The sequence below is a fragment of the Pinus tabuliformis genome, chromosome 6 (assembly GCF_031772625.1).
Source record: "Pinus tabuliformis cultivar Carrire ecotype Pingquan chromosome 6, CPIR1, whole genome shotgun sequence".
Taxonomy (NCBI): domain Eukaryota; kingdom Viridiplantae; phylum Streptophyta; class Pinopsida; order Pinales; family Pinaceae; genus Pinus; species Pinus tabuliformis.
The window spans coordinates 633,825,254-633,844,542 of record NC_142292.1 but is presented as its reverse complement, the minus strand read 5'-3'; the positions used below and the strand labels follow the sequence as shown (position 1 = coordinate 633,844,542).

Below are 19,289 nucleotides of genomic sequence, written 5' to 3'. Positions count from 1 at the left end.
CACACACACACACACACAGTCTCCTTAATTTGAAAGATCATTTTATTTCTAGGCAACCAAAGAGCTCATGCTATAGTACAAGGCAACACCTTGTGCTCATTCACATCTTGATCCTTTAACCATTTATCCAAACAAATAACCAAAGTATTCCCTACCCACTCTTCTTCCCTGTCTGTCAATTTCAAAGCTTCACTCCAAAGTTCTTTACTACAAGGGTAGTGCACTAGTAGATGATCAATAGTTTTGTCACTATCTTTATAGAGTATGCATCTGCTAGGCCCTTATCAAAACCTCTTCTAACAATTTCCCCAAGTCAGTAATTCATTTGATGGTGCTAGCCATGAGTAGCATAGTTTTCAAAGGGCCTTTAAGTTTCCATAATAAATTCCATCGCCACTTCTTTTCACCCTCTTCATCCTCCTCAAAACTAACCTTGTATTCTAGCTGTGCAATATACATTCCATAGTATTCGTTTTAGACCAAATAATTCCATCCTCTCCCTCCCTTAAGCCAAATAGCACTAGTATATATTTCACCATATCCTAGTCATACCTTATCCAGTCTAATATAAAAAATTGTTGCATTTATTTTGGATATTGTATGTGTATCTATGCTAATAAATATAGCCATTCATCTCTTTAGTCCAGAAGTAAAAGTTTAGAGCAATGAAAACAACTTATTATCACATTCTTGGCAACAAAAGAAACAAAAGAGGGATGCATCTTCACTGTGATGTAAACTTGAGAAGTTAATAGTATTCCATGAAAATGCCAATCAAAAACTGCAAATAATGCCATGTGTTTTATTGCTGGTGTTGGTAATGACATTAAGGTTGGATGTCAGATTAATGTGGTACACCTAGCACCTCAAACTCTCTCTCGAAGAGCTCGGATCTTCTACTGGGCTAAACCAGTCATTGCATCCATTATTTACACATCAAGAAGACTTACATGATTCATATCAAATCCATCTCCTTTAACTGACCTAGTCAGGAAATAGATCCTTGATACAAAACAACTTTAGATACCTGGAAGACTGCCTAACAAATTGTGCATATGATGGGATTCATCTTAGATCCATTTCCATGGGATCTGATAAAAAAGAAATTATGTGTATCAAGAAATGTGGTGCACTGGTGCATTTGTTGTGATTAACTGCTTTAATTTAAGGTCTATGAATGTCTCTCTAAACTCTCTCTACATAACATTTTACTATTAGTTAAAGGAAGCTTTTATGTCCAAAAAAATCTAATTGCATTGACTTACCTTTTACTAGGACCTTCATGAGAATAAGTCATTTTAAATAATGAATATCAGCTATCCTGGAATGCACTTTTTAAAGTTTCTCCTATAGAATGGTCTAACATCCTACAGACAACTGGTTGCTTTTTACTCCTAAAGGATCTTCTCATCATCATAACCCATCAGGTCATGCTCTTAGACTCATCTTTCTATTATATAAGTCTAAGTTATTGGTTCAAACCTCACTGTAGATTTAAAACTTAAAACATCAACCTTGTGCACACAAGGAACATGTTTAGTAAACTACAAGGTTATCAAAATTTACCATGTTGCATCGCATTTTTCTTGATATCATGACCATTGCCATCTAAGAGAATAAAGTTTTGTATTTAAGCCAGGAGATCAATTTCATCAAAAACAAGTAGAGACAAGGTATGAACAATGTGAGTAGAATTCACTCAACTAAATGATATCTATAAACTATCAAGACTTTAAAGTTTAAACAGTGGAAATTTAGCACCTAGTCATTTTGGATTCACATCTCCTCCTGACAATGTGAAGTTGTTCCATTTGCAGTATAAATTCTACAAAGTCCGCGGGGTGGTAGCACAATTGGAAAAAGGCATGTTGGCAAGCCCTTGTGTATCCAAGTAATCGGAAGTTCAATCCCGTGGACATGTCTCAACAGATGAACTTATATATATATTGCAAAGAATGGTGAATAGAATGAGTAGAATGTATTGTATAGAATGATCTTGGGAAGAAGCTAATTGCAAGATCTAGTAACAAGTTTTCAATTTTGTAAATGCACTCCCAGAAATATCCTTGCACATGCATGATAAGGAAACTTTTACTGAGTCATCTTTGTCTCTCTCCCTGGTTTATGGTTGTGATCTAGGCGATGTCCACAACAATTGCAAGTCTTAGTAATGCATTGGTATATCCTGTGATTATAATTTTGTTTCACATTAGTACTCCTACTAATTGTGAGTGTGAGTAACAACTATGAGATAGAGGTGGTTTATAAGGCACTACCTGCACCAGGTTTTCCAATTTGGCAGAAGGATTTGGGGGGAAAATCCTAGGGTTGATGTAATAGTATCCTCTCTTAGTCCAGTACTAACATCACATGGAGTCTTGGTGGCATATATCATAGGACCACTTTGGATTTTGGTCGTTATCTATGTTGATGCTCATCCCCTCTCTCTAAGGAAAGTAAAACACTAGTTTTTACCCCGGATAAAAATTTCTTGATTAATATAAAATAGTTTCCCAAATGATATGCATTTCATTTAATATAGAGCTGGTAAGTGGATGCAAAGAAACCCTCTTGGGAGGATGCAAATCATTTATTTTCCATGGTATCCAAGTTACCAGTGAAAACAAAAGGTCTGACTCTTCCACAGTAATGAGGAAACAAAGGCAAAAACAAGTGCACATATCATAGGAAATGGATGTATGGAGCTGTACGAAAAAAGAAGTGATATGTATGCAGCGAATTTACTTACCTTTGGGGTCACAAGATTTGGATTCTGAGATTTGTCTTCATATTCTATATTACAGACTGAAGATGACTCTATTTTTGTTTCACTCTCTACAATCAACAAAATTGGTTTTACAGATATCAATCTAGGATCTTATGTGTCGCAACAGATATAAAATTTCACAATTATTTAAAATGACATATATTTTGGCACTGGATCGCTCCAGCAAATTCAAAATGAAGTCTTTCATCAATGATAAAGAAAAAAAACCTCTATCACATAGGATCTTGCAACAAATTTAAAGGAAAATTTTAAATAACCAAACAAATAAAATAACCTGAATTTGTAGAAGCAGAACCATTCAGCCCAAAATCCTGCTTAAAATCTGCCTTATTTTCCATCAGCACCCACTCTGCCTTAGCGGCTGCAAAATGAAGTGTTGTTCCAAACAATAAGCATCATCCAATTAAGAAATAAACCCCAATATGATCTGCAATCCTCCTTTAAAATAAAAAACCGAGACACACAAACATAAATTCTTCCACAACATCGACTAACTGACGGTGCTACTTGACAGAAATTCAAACCTCCAACCTCGCAACACACCCCACATCACTTGTTTTGGCTTTGAAAATAAATGAAGACTCCATAGATATGCCACAATGAAATGTCAATATGTATTCAAATGGAAATGGCATCTGACATTGTATGAAAGGAGATATATTTACATGGTGATATTCATAGATAGGATATTTATGAAATATTCTCTCGGTTCAAATTTGAAGAAAGTAGTTCATCAGGTATCATTTCATGATAACAAAATTTGATAAAATGGACTATCCTCAGAAGAAAACTAACTGTCACAACAATTCCAATGTGAGAAGTAGCACACCTGACTTATAGCGACTGTATAAATCTTCTCCTAAAACCACAAAGCAATCTTTTTTAGTTCATTCATGCCATCTACACCCATTTGTGGCATGTGTATCTGAAGAGTGTCCATTCTACACAAAATAAAAATAGCCTTATAAAACTACTTCCATGATTTCTATTAGCAAACCAACCAACTACAAAAAGCTTTTGCAAACTTAGAAAGACCAATATTTCTTTGCATAAGGTCATACAGATTTGATAGAGTTCACAAACGAATCAGGTAAATTGAATTAACAAAATCTACGACAACAAATTCAAGTAGATCACCAACCATTCATGCATTAGAAATTTCTCATTGAAAATAAGACTTATTGCATGGAATTTGATGTATATTTTCAAGGTATACAAGTCTGATATGCCTGATCCAAAGAACATAAAAATTGTTGATCTCAACATTAACCCAACTGGACCTGCTAATCTAACCAAACAACAATCCCAGTTCACTACTCATTATACCCTAATTTCTATAGGTTGGAAGAACCAAAACCCACTAAACCTCTAATCAATTATAGGTACACAACTCTTGCAAATAAGTATAGAAAGAATAATTCCCTGTCAATGTAGTATTAATAGACAAGGTAATTTATTGGGCTTTGTAATCAATAGGAAACACCAATTAGTGCTTCAGCTATGTATTGTAACTTCAATCAAAATTTCCTTTTGCTAAATTCCAGGACTATGTGCATGGTAAACCATGTGTCACTAAAGAATTCTGGGTTGCAAATAATTGAAAATTGTTTATCTCGGTGGTTAGATGATAAGATTAAAAAAATCGTAGTTTGCAACTTGATCAGGGTTTTCTTTGTAGAGCACTTCACTAGAGTAGTCAAGAAGCCTTCCATTGTTGCTGAACCATCAATGTAGACTACTTTTCCACTCCTTAATACAAGACAAAGCAAACTGTTACTGTTCCCTTCTTTGTCCATCCAGTTCAAAATTGGACCAAGTGTAGGAGAAAAAATATGATCCCAATGTGACCACTCCTCCAGATCTGATAACATAGGTTCTTTTAGTAGGCACTTCAAAGCATCAACACTAGTCATGTGACCAAATTCTCCAGCTATTTGAAAAGGCTCAGATATCCACTTTTCAGTAATAGTTGAGCTCAGACTTGAATGATCACTTGTGTTGTTCCTTGCCAGCAATGCAGCCGAATACCTTGTCTTCTTTTGTTCAGAATAATTTTGGAGTTTCCTAATATAATTCAAGACTTCCTCAAATGAATAACTATCTGATAGCTCAAATCTGATCAAAGGATGTTAAGAAATTTACTGCATAACATAAATAATTATTGAGAGGAATAAATATAAAAATAACCAGCAACAACCATAAACACATAAACACAAATGTTTATCTGGAAAAACCCCAAATCTGGGGAAAAACCCAACCTAATAAGATCTCATTAGCATTGGCCAAAACCCTGGCCACTTTGACCAAGTGAGCCTTTACCACTCACCTCCAAGTCTTGCATTACAATGAAGTCCTTCCAACCTTTTATAAGCTCCATTACATATAATACCACAGGCAGAATACTATGGGTGCACAATACCATTTTCCCCAAAACCATCACTGTTTAACCTGGTCAACATTGACTCTATCCCGAGCCAAGTTTACCTAACAATTCCCCCCTTAAACTTGACTTGGGGTTCATTGACTAACTCAAGCCAAACATGCTAAATGAGACAATCCCGCTCACTCTAGCTCTTACCCCCCTTAGAGTTTTTACCCGGGGTATTATTAACCCGACATCCCCACTATCACCTAGGTCTAACCCAGACTTTACCAGTGATCACCAAGGGGTACACATGCCTTACCAGGTCTTATAGTAGTATGCCCATTTACATGCAATAATTTTGACTTCATTAATTTTTTTTTTTTGTTTATTGCTGCTGCGATTCTGATCCATCCTCTCTTAATTTGATTTGCTCAAAAAACTTCTATCAAACTGCTCCAACTGCGAGCCCAACGAGAACCTCGTAAATTCTAGCACAAGTGGCCTAATGTAGTAGAAAACGAACAATTTTCGAAGCCGCATGAACAATTTTCTTCTGCTGACCCTTCTTTAAATAGCCGCATGAATCCTGAAAAATTCGTCATCATGTTCCAAACCAGTAAATATCACAAATGCACGGTGATCCCTTGTAGTTATGACATTATCTTCTGCACATTCTTCCTTGAGGTTCTTCCACATACTATTGTTCCACCATTATTTTCCAGACCCAGATCTGTAAAAAGGCTGCATTGATCTCATTAGGGACTATAAACCCCTGGCATCAAAGAATCCCTTTAAAGCCAATATCTGGCTCTAATACCAGTTGTTAAGAAATTTACTACATAACATAAATAATTACTAAGAGGAATAAATATAAAAATAACCAGCAACAACCATAAACACGTAAACACAAATGTTTATCTGGGAAAACCCCAAATCCGGGGAAAAAACCAACCTAATAAGATCTCATTAGCATTGGCCAAAACCCTAGCCAATCCGACCAAGTGAGCCTTCGCCGCTCACCTCCAAGTCTTGCATTACAATGAAGTCCTTCCAGCCTTTTATAAGCTCCATTACATATAATACCACGGGCAGAACACTATGGGTGCACAATACCATGTGCCACAAAACCATCATTGTTTAACCTGGTGAACTTTCACTCTATCGTGAGTCAAGTTTACCTAACAATTCCCCCCTTAAACTTAACTTGGGGTTCCTTGACTAACTCCAGCCAAACCTGCTAAGTGAGACAATCCCGCTCACTCTAGCTCTTACCCCCCTCAAAGTTTTTACCTGGGGAATTGTTAACCCGACATCCCCCCTATCACCTAGGTCTAACCCAGACTTTACCAGTGATCACCGAGGGGTACACATGCCTTACCAAGTCTTACAGTAGTATTCCCATTTACATGCAATAATTTTGACTTTATTAATTTTTTTTTTTGTTTATCACTGCCGCAATTCTTATCCATCCTATCTCAATATGATTTGGTCAAAAACTTCTATCAAACCACTCCAATTACGAGCCCTATGAGAACATCGTAGATTCCAGCAACGGTGGCCTCACGTAGATGAACAATTTTCTTTTGCTAACCTTATTTAAATGGCTGCATGAATCCCGAACAATTCGTCAGCATGTTCCAAACCGTTAAATATCGCAAATGCACTACGATCCTTGGCAGTTACGACACTATTTTCTGTGCATTCTCCTCGAGGTTCTTCCGCGTACGATTGTTCCACCATTACTTTCAAACCCAGGTCTTTAAAAAAGACTGCATTGATCTCATCAGGCACTATAAACCCCTGGCATCAAAGAATCCCTTTGAAGCCAATATCTGGCTCTGATACCAGTTGTTAAGAAATTTACTGCATAACATAAATAATTACTGAGAGGAATGAATATAAAAATAACCATCAACAACCATAAACACATAAACACAAATGTTTATCCGGGAAAACCCCAAATATGGGGAAAAACCCAACCTAATAAGATCTCATTAGCATTGGCCAAAACCCTCGCCACTCTGACCAAGTGAGCCTTTACTGCTCACCTCCAGGTCTTGCATTACAATGAAGTCCTTCCAACCTTTTATAAGCTCCATTACATATAATACCACGTGCATAATACTATGGGTGCACAATACCATTTGCCCCAAAACCATCACCTGGTCAACTTTGACTCTATCCCGAGTCAAGTTTACCTAACAAAGGAAACTGCTTATACAAAAGAATATTGACTTCTTCTCTAGTGAGCAATACATTTTCACCATTTTCTGATGTAGCTTGTGACAAAAGTTCTAACAGTTGGTTCTTTGCAATAGAAGTTGTTAATGATAAGTTTTCAATGTTCTCTTTAAGTTGTCATTGAATTTTGATGCAATATTCTCAAATTTTAAATTTAGCAATGAAAATTTAATGCATTATACAGGCATCAAGTTATAACTTCTTTATTGCTTTATGTGTGAATGATATATGACTTAATTTTCTTATTTTATGTTAAAAATTCTGATGTTCTGATGGACCTTCTCTTTCTCCCTATCTCCTATGGTTTCCCTCTTTCTCACCATTACCTACAGATGTCTACTCCAAGTTTCGATCCCATAGTGGACCCCACCCATTGTAGGTTTTGGAAGCCCGTTTCCTGCCATTTCTAGTTTTCCTTTTTATTCTTGAAGTCATATTACAATATAATAGTGTATCAACCACACTTCTAATCCTCCATGACTTTCAGGAATGAATATAATTCATTTATTGATTGTGCAGCTGGTAAAGAGTAAGTTGAAGCACATACGTGTGTGGTCTAGTAGCTAGAGCAAAGTGATTGGGCTTGTATTAACACCAAAACCCAGGTTTAAAACCCTCGAGTGGGTTCAAATATGGGTGGGTACAGGTCCTAGGTGATTTTCATGCCTTGTAGCATAGCCACTTGGCTGAAGGACAGTTGTAAGCAACATTTCCAGAAACAAAAAGGATCAAGCTGAAAAAACAAACACAAAGTTCAGACATACAAAATCTTATGCACAACAAAACCATTGGCAAGGAGCATATATTTTCACTTTAGTGTGAGCTTTATTTAACTCTTATATCTTACTATTGCTTCAATATTATCTAATTTCATATGGTACATTAGAATCCTTCCTGATACAAAACAGTTATAGCACCCAGAATTCCAGAGTTCCAACCAGATATTGGAACAAGGACAACTTCAGAAGAAAAACAACTACACCAAAAGAGTATTTTCTTTATAACATTCAATGACCCATCCAATTAAAAAAAGAAGTTCGTTTATTATTTCACTGGTAGAATGAATGTACCTGTTCTTCATGTGTTGGTGTTGGTGCTGGTGATAGAGATAGAGATAGCGCTCGTGCTGGAGATGATATAATTCCTAGTGCTGGTGATAGCGGAGGAGCTGGCATTGTTTCTCCTTGCTCTGCCATGGCACTTACCTTTTCTGATGATCTTTTTCTCCAGGGCCAGTTTCTTCAGTCCATATTTTGATTTGTGATTTACTTAACACACTTCCCTTATCTGCACAATCAACAACATGATGTGTATGGTATCCTAGTACTTTACAAGGACACATCAATGACATGAGTTAACCCCTTTCAAACTAAATTATGTCACTTTGTGTGCTTTTTCAGAAAGACAAGTCATAAAGAAGATACAGAATAGAAAGGCCATGCCTGAGTGTCTACATATCAAATCTCCAAATTCAAGTGCCAATAGAATCAGGCAGCTTAGATGAGCTAGTAACAAATAAAATAGAAAAAGTCATGAAAAACAAGGATATTTTTTCCTGCATTACTCTATGAAAAATCAGAGAATATTACATCAGAAAGTGAAAAAAAATGGCCAATAGCAGAATGAAATTGATTTATTTATGTTTAACAAAATGGCACAAGAAAAGATGTCTTTGCACTTTTGACCTGTGGTTGATTTTCGATTTGCATAACAATGATCTTTTCATGGGCACCATGAAGCCTGTTTGACAAATAAGAGTTCCAACTGAACACACTTTATCTTTGTCTTCATGACAAGTGTAATCAATAGAAGAAAGTATAAGAATGTATGTCATACAGTTAGCATTGGTCATAATGGGAAAGTCCAATTTGTAGATTAAGGTTCAATAGTTCATTTAATACATCAGTCTTGAAGAACCTTATATTTCCTCATAGAATTGTGACACAGTGCAGCCACCAACTTAAAATGTGTGCCATACACCTAGAATTGGCCACAATGACAAAAGTCCAATTTGTAGCTATGCTACACAACTTAAGGTTCAATGGTAGATTTAATATGTAGTTCTTGAAGATGCTTATGTTTTCTCATAGAAATGATGACAGAGTATAGCCACCACCTTACTGCTATTTGAATAGAAAACTTTAAAAGGGTTTCATTTCAAACCTATTGAATCTGATGTCTGGACATAATAACATTTGGTCAAGTCTAGCTTGATCAGATTTTACTGGGCATAAGAGTTGCCAAAATGACAACTAATATATGTAAACCAGATTTCTTTTCAGTACATTCAACATTAAATGGTTGATTTTAAATGTGTTAAGAGCATTACTGATTTTCTTTACTTTAGGTGCCATGCATCTTGGTGCTTCTGCATGTTGCATGCATCCCCGCTAACTCTATGAGGTTTGGATAGCTGATTTTGGTTCTTTATGTCAAGTGTGGCTATCCTTTTACCCTGCATTTATTGTCTATTGAGAGAAATCAGTATACAACATTTATAAGATGTTACAACTTTGAGGCATTTTGCATTCAAATAATAAATTTGAATCTCGTTTCAGAAAGAAAAGACCGATCTTGATCCTCTATATTCTGATCCACTTTGTGAAGTGGAAAAGCCAGAAATTATTAAAAACTAGTCAAATTAAAAAATAAGGTTTCATTGGCAGGACTTCATATGCAGGTCCAGTCCCAGATAATGTTGATTCTCATGATGTGAGTGAATCTTGTTGAGTATTTTCATCACATTTTTGGGAACTACATCAGTGATTTCAAGCCTGTTTATAATTGTCATTAAAGATTGTAGTGCAAGACCTAAAAGACATTCAAGCACCATGGAAAAGTCATTGTAGTAAATAAGAGAGATATGAGCTCCTCTCTCCATGGAACATGTTGTCAAGGGATCACATTGCATCTTGACTATAAATGAGATGTTAGAGATGGAAAACTTAAAAATTTGAATATTTATTGAGCATATCTTTTTTTGTTAAAACAAGAATTTGCAAAAATGTCCTCCAAAAGGGAAGCAGAGTAAAAGTTTTTCATTTCTAAAAATAAAGTCAATAGGTACATTAAATAGCTATCAGCAGTGCAAATACTCATATATGAGAATAGAAAACCCCAAGAGATCAATCATGGTAGTAGAGAGACAAAATTGTTGCAATGTGCACATGGTACACTCTTCATTGTATTAGGTATTTATAAAAGTACAATATTGATGAAGTGTGATCATCTTTGACCAAGTCTCCTATGGTTAACTAAAATATACATATTTTGGTGGGTGAATGAAGGTGACCAAGCCCCTTATGAATCATGTATAATAAGATTGGAAAAATAAAGTGAAAAGTTAAAATTACAATCATAATACATATAACAACTAAGTCCATTGGAAGTGGAACTTAGTGACTAAATCTCATCAACTTCTCCCTGCTAAGAGAAAATCGTTCGCAATTTCTGTTTATGTTAACCTGCTTTCCAGTGAAGGAGACCACATAATTGGTAAGCACTATGTGTGGGTTGGATTGTCCTAACAGAACAATGGAAGGTAAACACTATTAAAATGTGAGATCATGCAACCACTGGTGCTTGGCTGGAAGAAGAAATGTCCTTCCTATGGTTGTTGAAGGGTAGGCTAAAAAGTTATAACCTGTAGATCTGTGTGGAGAGGAGAACAATTAACAGGGTGTCCCTGAGAAAGATGCAATGTCATCTGCTTCAAGGTTGAAGTGATGGCAATATGGGTTGACGCATAATGATGATAGGATGTGGAATCGACACTGGGGTGGCATCTCCTTGTTGAAGTTGCAAGCTTACGGATGACCTTGCAAAAAGTCGGGAGAAATGAGGACTGGAGCAGAACAAAGAGTTCTAAATTTGTGGAGGTTTGCATGTTTAATGACCTATTGTCGATAATACGGGAAAGAAGATGTGATCTAGTAGCCTTCACTGTCCTTATGAAATCTATAAGTTTTGGAAAATGCATCATATGTGATCTCTTTTGTCAAATTGGTAGGGCTTGCCAAGAAGCATGTCACAACAATCTAGGATTGTAACATCACAGTCAACTCTATCAATGAGAGGTCGAATAGAAAAAGTGATAGAACACCTATGGATGGTAGGTGTGGATGACCATGCTTCCTGGACCCATCCAAAATGATAGGGTTGTGGATGCAGTGTGGTATGGATTTGGAGCGAGTCAACCAACTACTAAGAAACAAAAGTTATCTTGGCTGACATTGTCCATGATCAATTGTCTGCATTTTTTCCAATCTAAAATTGTGAGCGAAGAAACTTCTTGCTCAAGATCAATATAATCCTTGGCCAGTAGAATTAGCTTGAAAACAAGAATTCGTGGTGGTGGCATGCCTGGAAATTCCTCAAACTGCTTGGAGAGAGCTTCAAAGGAGAATCTGAGGCAACCATAAAATCCCTACAGAGGCTGGAATTGTGGTGCCCTTAAAAAGCCCCAATCATAAAGGTCTATAACAATTGATACGAGCACAAAACAACAATATGAATACTAAGAAAAAAAGTATAAAACCTCAAGAGATAGATTATGCAGATATAGAGAGGAGAACACTACAATGTATGCATATGGTACACAATTCAATGTAATAGTTATTCATAGAAATGAAAAATTGGCGAAAAGTGCCTTGGGAATGCAATTAAAATATACATATTTTGGTGAACGATATGCATGACCAAGGCCTGCACGAATTATGTACAATAAAGTAAGGAAAATAAATTATAAAATGTTAATTACAATCATAACACATACAAGAACTAAGTCCACTGGTAACTTAGGGACTAAGTCTTATCAATAAGCTACCAAAATTAATGAGTCAAACTCCTATTTTTAAGAGTATTATCAGGGTGGGAGTGCTTTGGATCTTACAAATGAGGGGTTGTCCTAAAAGAGTCCCATTGAATTGAATGTCATGCCTACCAGTCCACATTGATTGCTTATTGGAAATTGTTTGCTATTTCTACTTCACATGGGATATGAAATGTAATATATGGTACTAATCCAACACATAATTTCATAGTTCATTATTATAACTGGTTTTAGTTTTTACATCATTGCTAGTGCATGAAATGACTCATCTGTTGTACTATTTCTCAGACTCATTTTTGGCATACCCATTGGTAGGAATCCTCCACCCTTGAAATACCGAGAACACAAATGACCCATTTTTCATAGTCCCAAATCCTTCTCAATGTCATGAACCATTCCTTCATTGCTAATTCTCCAGCCTCAATAATTTCTATAGAATCACGTTCGAGAAAACTTATAACTTGTTGAAGAACTTCACCAATGCTTACACCATTTGCAGAGACCAAAGTGTCACCTTCTTCCTTAACAGATGGAATTGGTGCTGCTGCTTTAGAAATTCCAACATCTATCACCCCTGAAACATAAGTTGTTTCAGTATTTCTACCATCTTGTTTGTTGACCTCTTGGAAAGTGTCATAGAGGCTATCCCATAGTCCCATTTTCATTGACATCACAACAACATTCAACAAACCAATAGCCGGTTGCATTGTGAAAAGTTTGAACAACTTTCTTGTGCAATTTTTATTCCCCTTCTTGTTTTCCATCCATTGCAATTCTAGCATTCTTGTAAAGACCTCATACACTGATTGTTCCCGACAAATGTCCTTCCAAGCTGCAATGAATATTTTTAGTTCATTGTCTTTGAGAAGAAGAACATCATCTTTTACATATTTGGATTTTTTTGTGGATACTTGTTTCCCCAGCATAGCATGCTCTCCTGCTGTTGAATGGCAAGGGTGACTAACCAAGGATTTCTCATGTTGCAGAACCTTTCTCCTTTTCCTCCTAGATATATCCTGTGATTTTCCACCTGGATCCTCATCCTCATCAGAAAATGAATTTAAGGCAATTTATTTCTTTATCTGTTGATGGTTGTTTTCCTAACCATGCCAATTCTTCTGCTGCTGATGGGTATGGGCACCTACCCCCAGACTTCTCACACTGGTAATCTAATTTTCTCTTTGGTACCGATCTTACACTGGTGTTTCTAGCTGCAGGATCCTCATCATTATCTGAACTTGAAACTGTCTCGAACCTTATATGTTTGTGACCAGAGGAGGTAGTTTCCTTGTTGCTAGACAAAAATGAAGCCAATCGTTCAGATATGATCTTGGACTGCATTGCAGATACTTGTTTCCTTCTTTCAATATCGATTTTCTTCTCTGTTTCAGCTTCCACCTGATGATTAAGGTCCTTTTCAACTTTCTTAGTGCACCAAATAAAACCAATGTGCATCCTTAAACTTTTGATGCATATGCATAACTGGGTAGGAAAAGAAACAGATTCTTTCTTGGCCACAAAAGACAAGAATTCCTCTACCCATATATCTTTCTCCTGCCAATCGTCTAAGAAATAAGAGAGATAGGATATAATCTGTTCTGTTGTTATTTTGAAAGTTGTCACTATATCTGCTGGGGGTGCAAAGTAATGCCCAATCAAGGGATGTCATATCAAAGGCCCTAATCCTAGCCTTTCAAAGTCCTCCACTCCTTCATGTCTACAAATCTCAGTAGGTAAAATTACATGTGTGGCTTATAAATTAGGTGTATAAACAATAACATAGTTTGAACCAGAAAGCATACATAACTAGAAAACTTCTCATTGTTTTTATTGTGGTCTGGGAAAGTTTAAGGTTCAATCCTAACATCATGCTTATTAGGCACCCATGTTCCAACTGTGCCTTGCGAGATTCACACTGGTTTTCCAGAAATTTTGATATCATCGCAATTTATCTTGTTTCGCTCATTACAGTTTTAATGACACTCAGAACTCTCTAAAGAACCCCCAACAAATCATTTAACAAAACCATCTCAAAGTGGGGGTGAATGGTAAAATCCCATTAATCCTGCAGTGAATGGTAAAAGCCCATTAATCCTGTTTTGTAGGTCCAGAAGAAAGAAATTTCACTCATATGGGTGTTGGCCCATTTGATTTATAAGATGAGAAAATTGCATATCCTTCATGTCTCTGGAAAAGAGATATCCCAGAAACCTGGATCTAATATATATATGCCCTCATCCCACCTTTCCTTGTAAGCTATTTAACAAAATAATCATTTCCAAGAGTGAATGAATGCATTGAGCTCAACAACAGAGGCTTGGGGATATTTGGTATTCTCAAAGTGCAAGACCAGGTCCAGTATCCCAGAGCCCTTCCTCCTTCCAACCAAACATTATTTAAAATTCCACAATCATAAGAAGATTTTCTATGGATTGATTGAGGTCACCTAAACTATCATCAATCAATAAAAACCCTAATCTACATTGAAATATCCACCATGATCCAAATACAAAAAACAAAAAAAAAATGAGACAAATGGGTTTTGTGGGCAGATTGAGTACATCTTATTGATGATCTTCTGCTTGGATTCCTCATTCCTCCAGTTGTTGGTCTCCATGGCATTCTCCAGTTGTGTTAACTGAAGAGAAAGGAGTGTTGTGTAGAGGATTTGGGACGAGGGTGTGTGGTTTTTATCAATATAATGTAGAAAGAAAGCAGATAAAAGTGGTTCGTCCGCGTCTGTGTTAATTGTATTTATGTCAAAATGTTTATATGGAAAAAATGTATAATTACTATGGTATGGGTTAAGATAAAGAGTTAGATGGTTGAATAGTGAAACATTGGGGAAATGTTTGGTTGAATATATGATCTAAGGAGCATAGCGTATATGTTGGTCATTTTTTAGAACAATTTAAATATATTTAATTTTTTATTTTATGATATATGATGTATGTTAGGTTTTTATTATGTTTTATATTTAGATTAATGTTTGAATTTCTCTCCATTATTAATATCAATTACAACAATCTAATTTAATGTCATAACATAAAGACAAATTATGGTTGTTGGATTGCATAGTGTTAAATGAATGTATATGGAATGTTACTTGAAAGAACTACATCACAACATGATAACTTCACTATGTAGAGCTCCCCACCTATCCAATGCCTTGGTAGCACTCCTCAAGTGAGACCTTCCTTGCTTCAAGAATTCATAACATCAATGCTAGACTAGTACAATGTTTGTTGGACACTTAAGTGGACCCTAGTTTACCAATTCGAGCCAAGAAATTGTTATGTTGTTGGAACCACAACATTCTTCTATGGCCTTAGCAAAATGAAGACAACATGTGCTAGGAAGCGCTAGGGAAACACAAGGGAGCACTAGGTGAAAATAATGCATGCAAATGAATGATTAAGAGTTTGTGACATAAAGTGTCAGTGAGTTCTAGGTGTGCTAAGGAGGGAGTGACAAGGTATGCTAGGTAGTGCTATGGCATGCTAGAGGCTAGGGAAACATGTCAAGATGTGCTAGGTGCTAGGGTGTGCCAATGCATGTCAAGGAGAGTTATGGAGTGTCAGGGAAAAGCAAGGGTGCACTAGTTTCAAATGCATTGAAATGAATGAATAAGAGTGTGTGATAAGGATTGTCAGTGGGTTCTAGGTGTGCTAAGGAGGGAGTGACAAAGTATGCTAGGTAGTGACTTTTTGAATTAATGGAACAAAAATTGATTGACAAAAAACAAATAAAAACTTTATAAAACATTTTAACGAGACTAGTGATTATAAAGTAGTATATCTCTCCTTTTTAATAAAGGTATTGTAAGACATTATTTTTATTTATGCATTGTATGGATCTTTATGTTTCTTTGGTTCCTTAGTTATATCTAATATTTTTAATGCAATATTATTATATTATGTGGAGAAAGGGGAAACATTCTTCTTTTAAAGGTAGAATAAGAAAAATGTAGAATAACTTACATGTCTTCCTTATCATTGGCTTATGCGTAGGGGGGTAATATGGGGTACATAGAGAGGTACCCAAGGGTACCTCTCTATTAATGATGGTCTTCATTATATAGTAATACCTAAACATCTACTATTATTCCCCTTAGATACCTCCCTAGGTACCCCATATTACCACCCCCTAGGGGGTACACTACAGTCACACTTATCTACTTGATTCCTACTAACTTCTTAATTCCTTTTTGGATATGCATACTAATTTTAGAGATCACATTGTAAAAGCATAAATCTCACTTTCTTGATTTCAATTAACATTTTCCTTCCCTATATTCCTAATGTCACCTACGAAAAAAAGAGATAATAAACCTTAATCGTTATCCTCCCTTTCTTTCTTTTCATCCAAGTTTGGATCAAAAGATGAGATTTAGTTGTAGTTCTCTCTATTTCCTCTCTTATTTTTTACTCTTCTCATCTAAGTCATGTTTTTTAACTCTTCTCATTTTCCCTTGTTTTCTAGCCTTTCTCATCTAAGTCATCTCTTCTTAGTACTAAACCCATTTTTTTTTTCTTCTCTATTTTGTTTAGTTTCTTAAGTTGGTTTACTTAAATTAGCCCCATTCAAACCAGGTTCCCTCCTTTAATAATCAACTAACACTCCTTAATCACCCCTTTTAGTTCACATCAAACATATCCAAATTAATTAATGTTTAAACTTTCTCCCTCACTTCTCAACCTTCCTATATTCTTAGTTTGTTCTCAAACATAGCAACAACTCCCATACTTTCCTAATAATTTTATTCTTAGTTGATCATATCTACTCTATTTCTATAGAAAATGTAGAAATGTTGATATCTTTATGGTTTCAACCATTGGATTAATCATTCAAACTCCTAAGCTTCTAGGTCACCCCAAATCTCGAAGAAAACATAAGAGTCATGTTGCCTAAGTAGGTTAGGATAATTCCATTTACTACTCCCACTTATATGTATACATCTTTTGTAATTCCACTAGAAATTGATCCCCCGCCCCCTTATTTCACCTTTATCCTTCCTACTATAAGAAACTCTTTTGACTTCTCTCCCTCTTTTGACAAGAAGATTTATTCTTCCTCCACCTTTATATTGTTCCAAGCAAAATTTTGAATTTGCTCCTACTTTTTCCATTTACCTTTCCATCATGTACCTTAACTTTATCATGGCTCTCATCATATCTGAGGTCATGCTCAATCAACCTATGACTATTACCCTTTAAATAGGCCATCTTCACAACATCCCCTATGTATAATTATGGCCAAAATTGTTGTGAGGTTCTTGATCCCAAACTCAACCAAGTTCTAGATTGCCTCACACTAGTTGGCTTCAAAGACACACATAACCTCCTCTTGAGAATGTCTCCACTTCCCACAACCACAAATATAACTCATTTGTACGCCATGACCACACACCATTTGATGGATTGGAGCCCTTTAAATTCAAATCCATGTAATGGGGTTTGATTTTATGAAAGAACTTTATAGAGAAGATGTTGATTTCAGAGAGGCTTACCAGGCTTGCAAGAATCCTACCTTGCAAGATAGAACAGAGTATAGGCCTCTAGATATAGTTACATATGATACCCAAGTTTAGATGGGTATGTGAGTGTGAAGATAGAACATAGTATAGGCCTCTAGATATTAATGATTTGTCCTCAAACAACAAAAAATGAATATGTGATTTCAAATGAAATAGCTATATCGCCTTGCAAACTTGCATTCATTACATTCAAAGAGCAGGGAAATGGGAAATTCAACTCTATATTTGTACACCATATGTGGTTTTATTAGTGTGCTTGGTGTTAGGGCTCAGCTAAACGATATTGCACCAGTAAACGGAGAACACATAATATCTCAATTCTCTAGTCTCACATTTCAAAAAATAATGGATATGACAACCAACCTCACTAACAAATTGGTGAGGCATTACAAGTTTTGTATAATGAATATGTAAGTCCTGTAGGTTTTTTGGGGTGTTACTACAGTAAAATCCTGACAAATTACCCGCAATGAAACTTTTTCCTTATCATTTTGGCTGGAAGATCTTATTCATGAATTCTAAAAGTCCTTCCTGTTCTTTTATTAAATATGTAGACAAGAAGAAAGGAACGATGCATTTAATTTATCTTCAAACTTGGGCTTCGAATATAAGTGCATCTTCGAAACAAAAGGTATGGCTTGTATTCTAATCATTCATGTTTTTGTTGGGGTTTCTTTGGTCGGCCTTCACTTGGTGCTTAGTAGCTCAAGAATTATGAAGGATGACATGATTATAACAGGTAATGCAGATGCATTAATCAAAGAAATCAAATTGCAGATGTCACAGGTTTTTGAGATGAAAGGCCTCGGAAGCTTACATTATTGTCTAGGTCTGGAAGTGTGGAGAGACTTTGGGAAGACTTTCCTTACTCAAGGGAAGTATGTCAGAGGCTTACTCACAAATTTCAAAATGGAACAGTTTAGGACGAAATCAGTAACTTTTTAGAGGAACCTGAAATTGTACAGAGACAATGGCTCTAAGGAGGTGGATGCTACTTTGTATAGGCAGCTAGTTGGTAGTATGATATATTTGACTACAACTAGACTAGACTTAGCATATTTTGTTATTGTGTTGAGCCAGTTTATGTCTAAACCTCTTGAAAGTCATTGGGTTGCGACAAAAGTGTATTGAGGTATCTTCATGGTACTAGTGATTATGGTATTTTATACACTGATACATCTGATGTTACTTTAGCAGGCTTTTTAGACTTTGATTGGGCAGGTAACCTGGATGATCAATGATCTATCATGGGTTATGCATTTAGTATTGGATCTGGGGTAATAGCATGGAGTAGCAAAAAGTAGAGCACTGTGTCTTTATCTTCAACTGAAGCCGAGTACCAAGTAGTATGCATAGTGACATCTGAAGCTATTTGGCTGAGGAGGATTCTCCATGATGCAGGAGAACAATAGAAAGAAGCGACCATCATCAATTGTGACAACTAGAGCTCCATTAAGCTGGCAAACAATCCAGTGTTTCATAAGAACATGAAACACATAGATACTCAGTTTCACTTTGTAAGAGAAAA

The 19,289-nt window shown here is 36.0% G+C and overlaps 1 pseudogene; it reads right to left on the bottom strand.

Annotated features, from left to right (window-relative positions):
- LOC149260236 (uncharacterized) overlaps nucleotides 1-13,680 on the bottom strand; it is a 51,661-nt pseudogene extending 37,981 nt beyond the window's left edge.
- Between the last annotated feature and the right edge of the window lie 5,609 nt (nucleotides 13,681-19,289).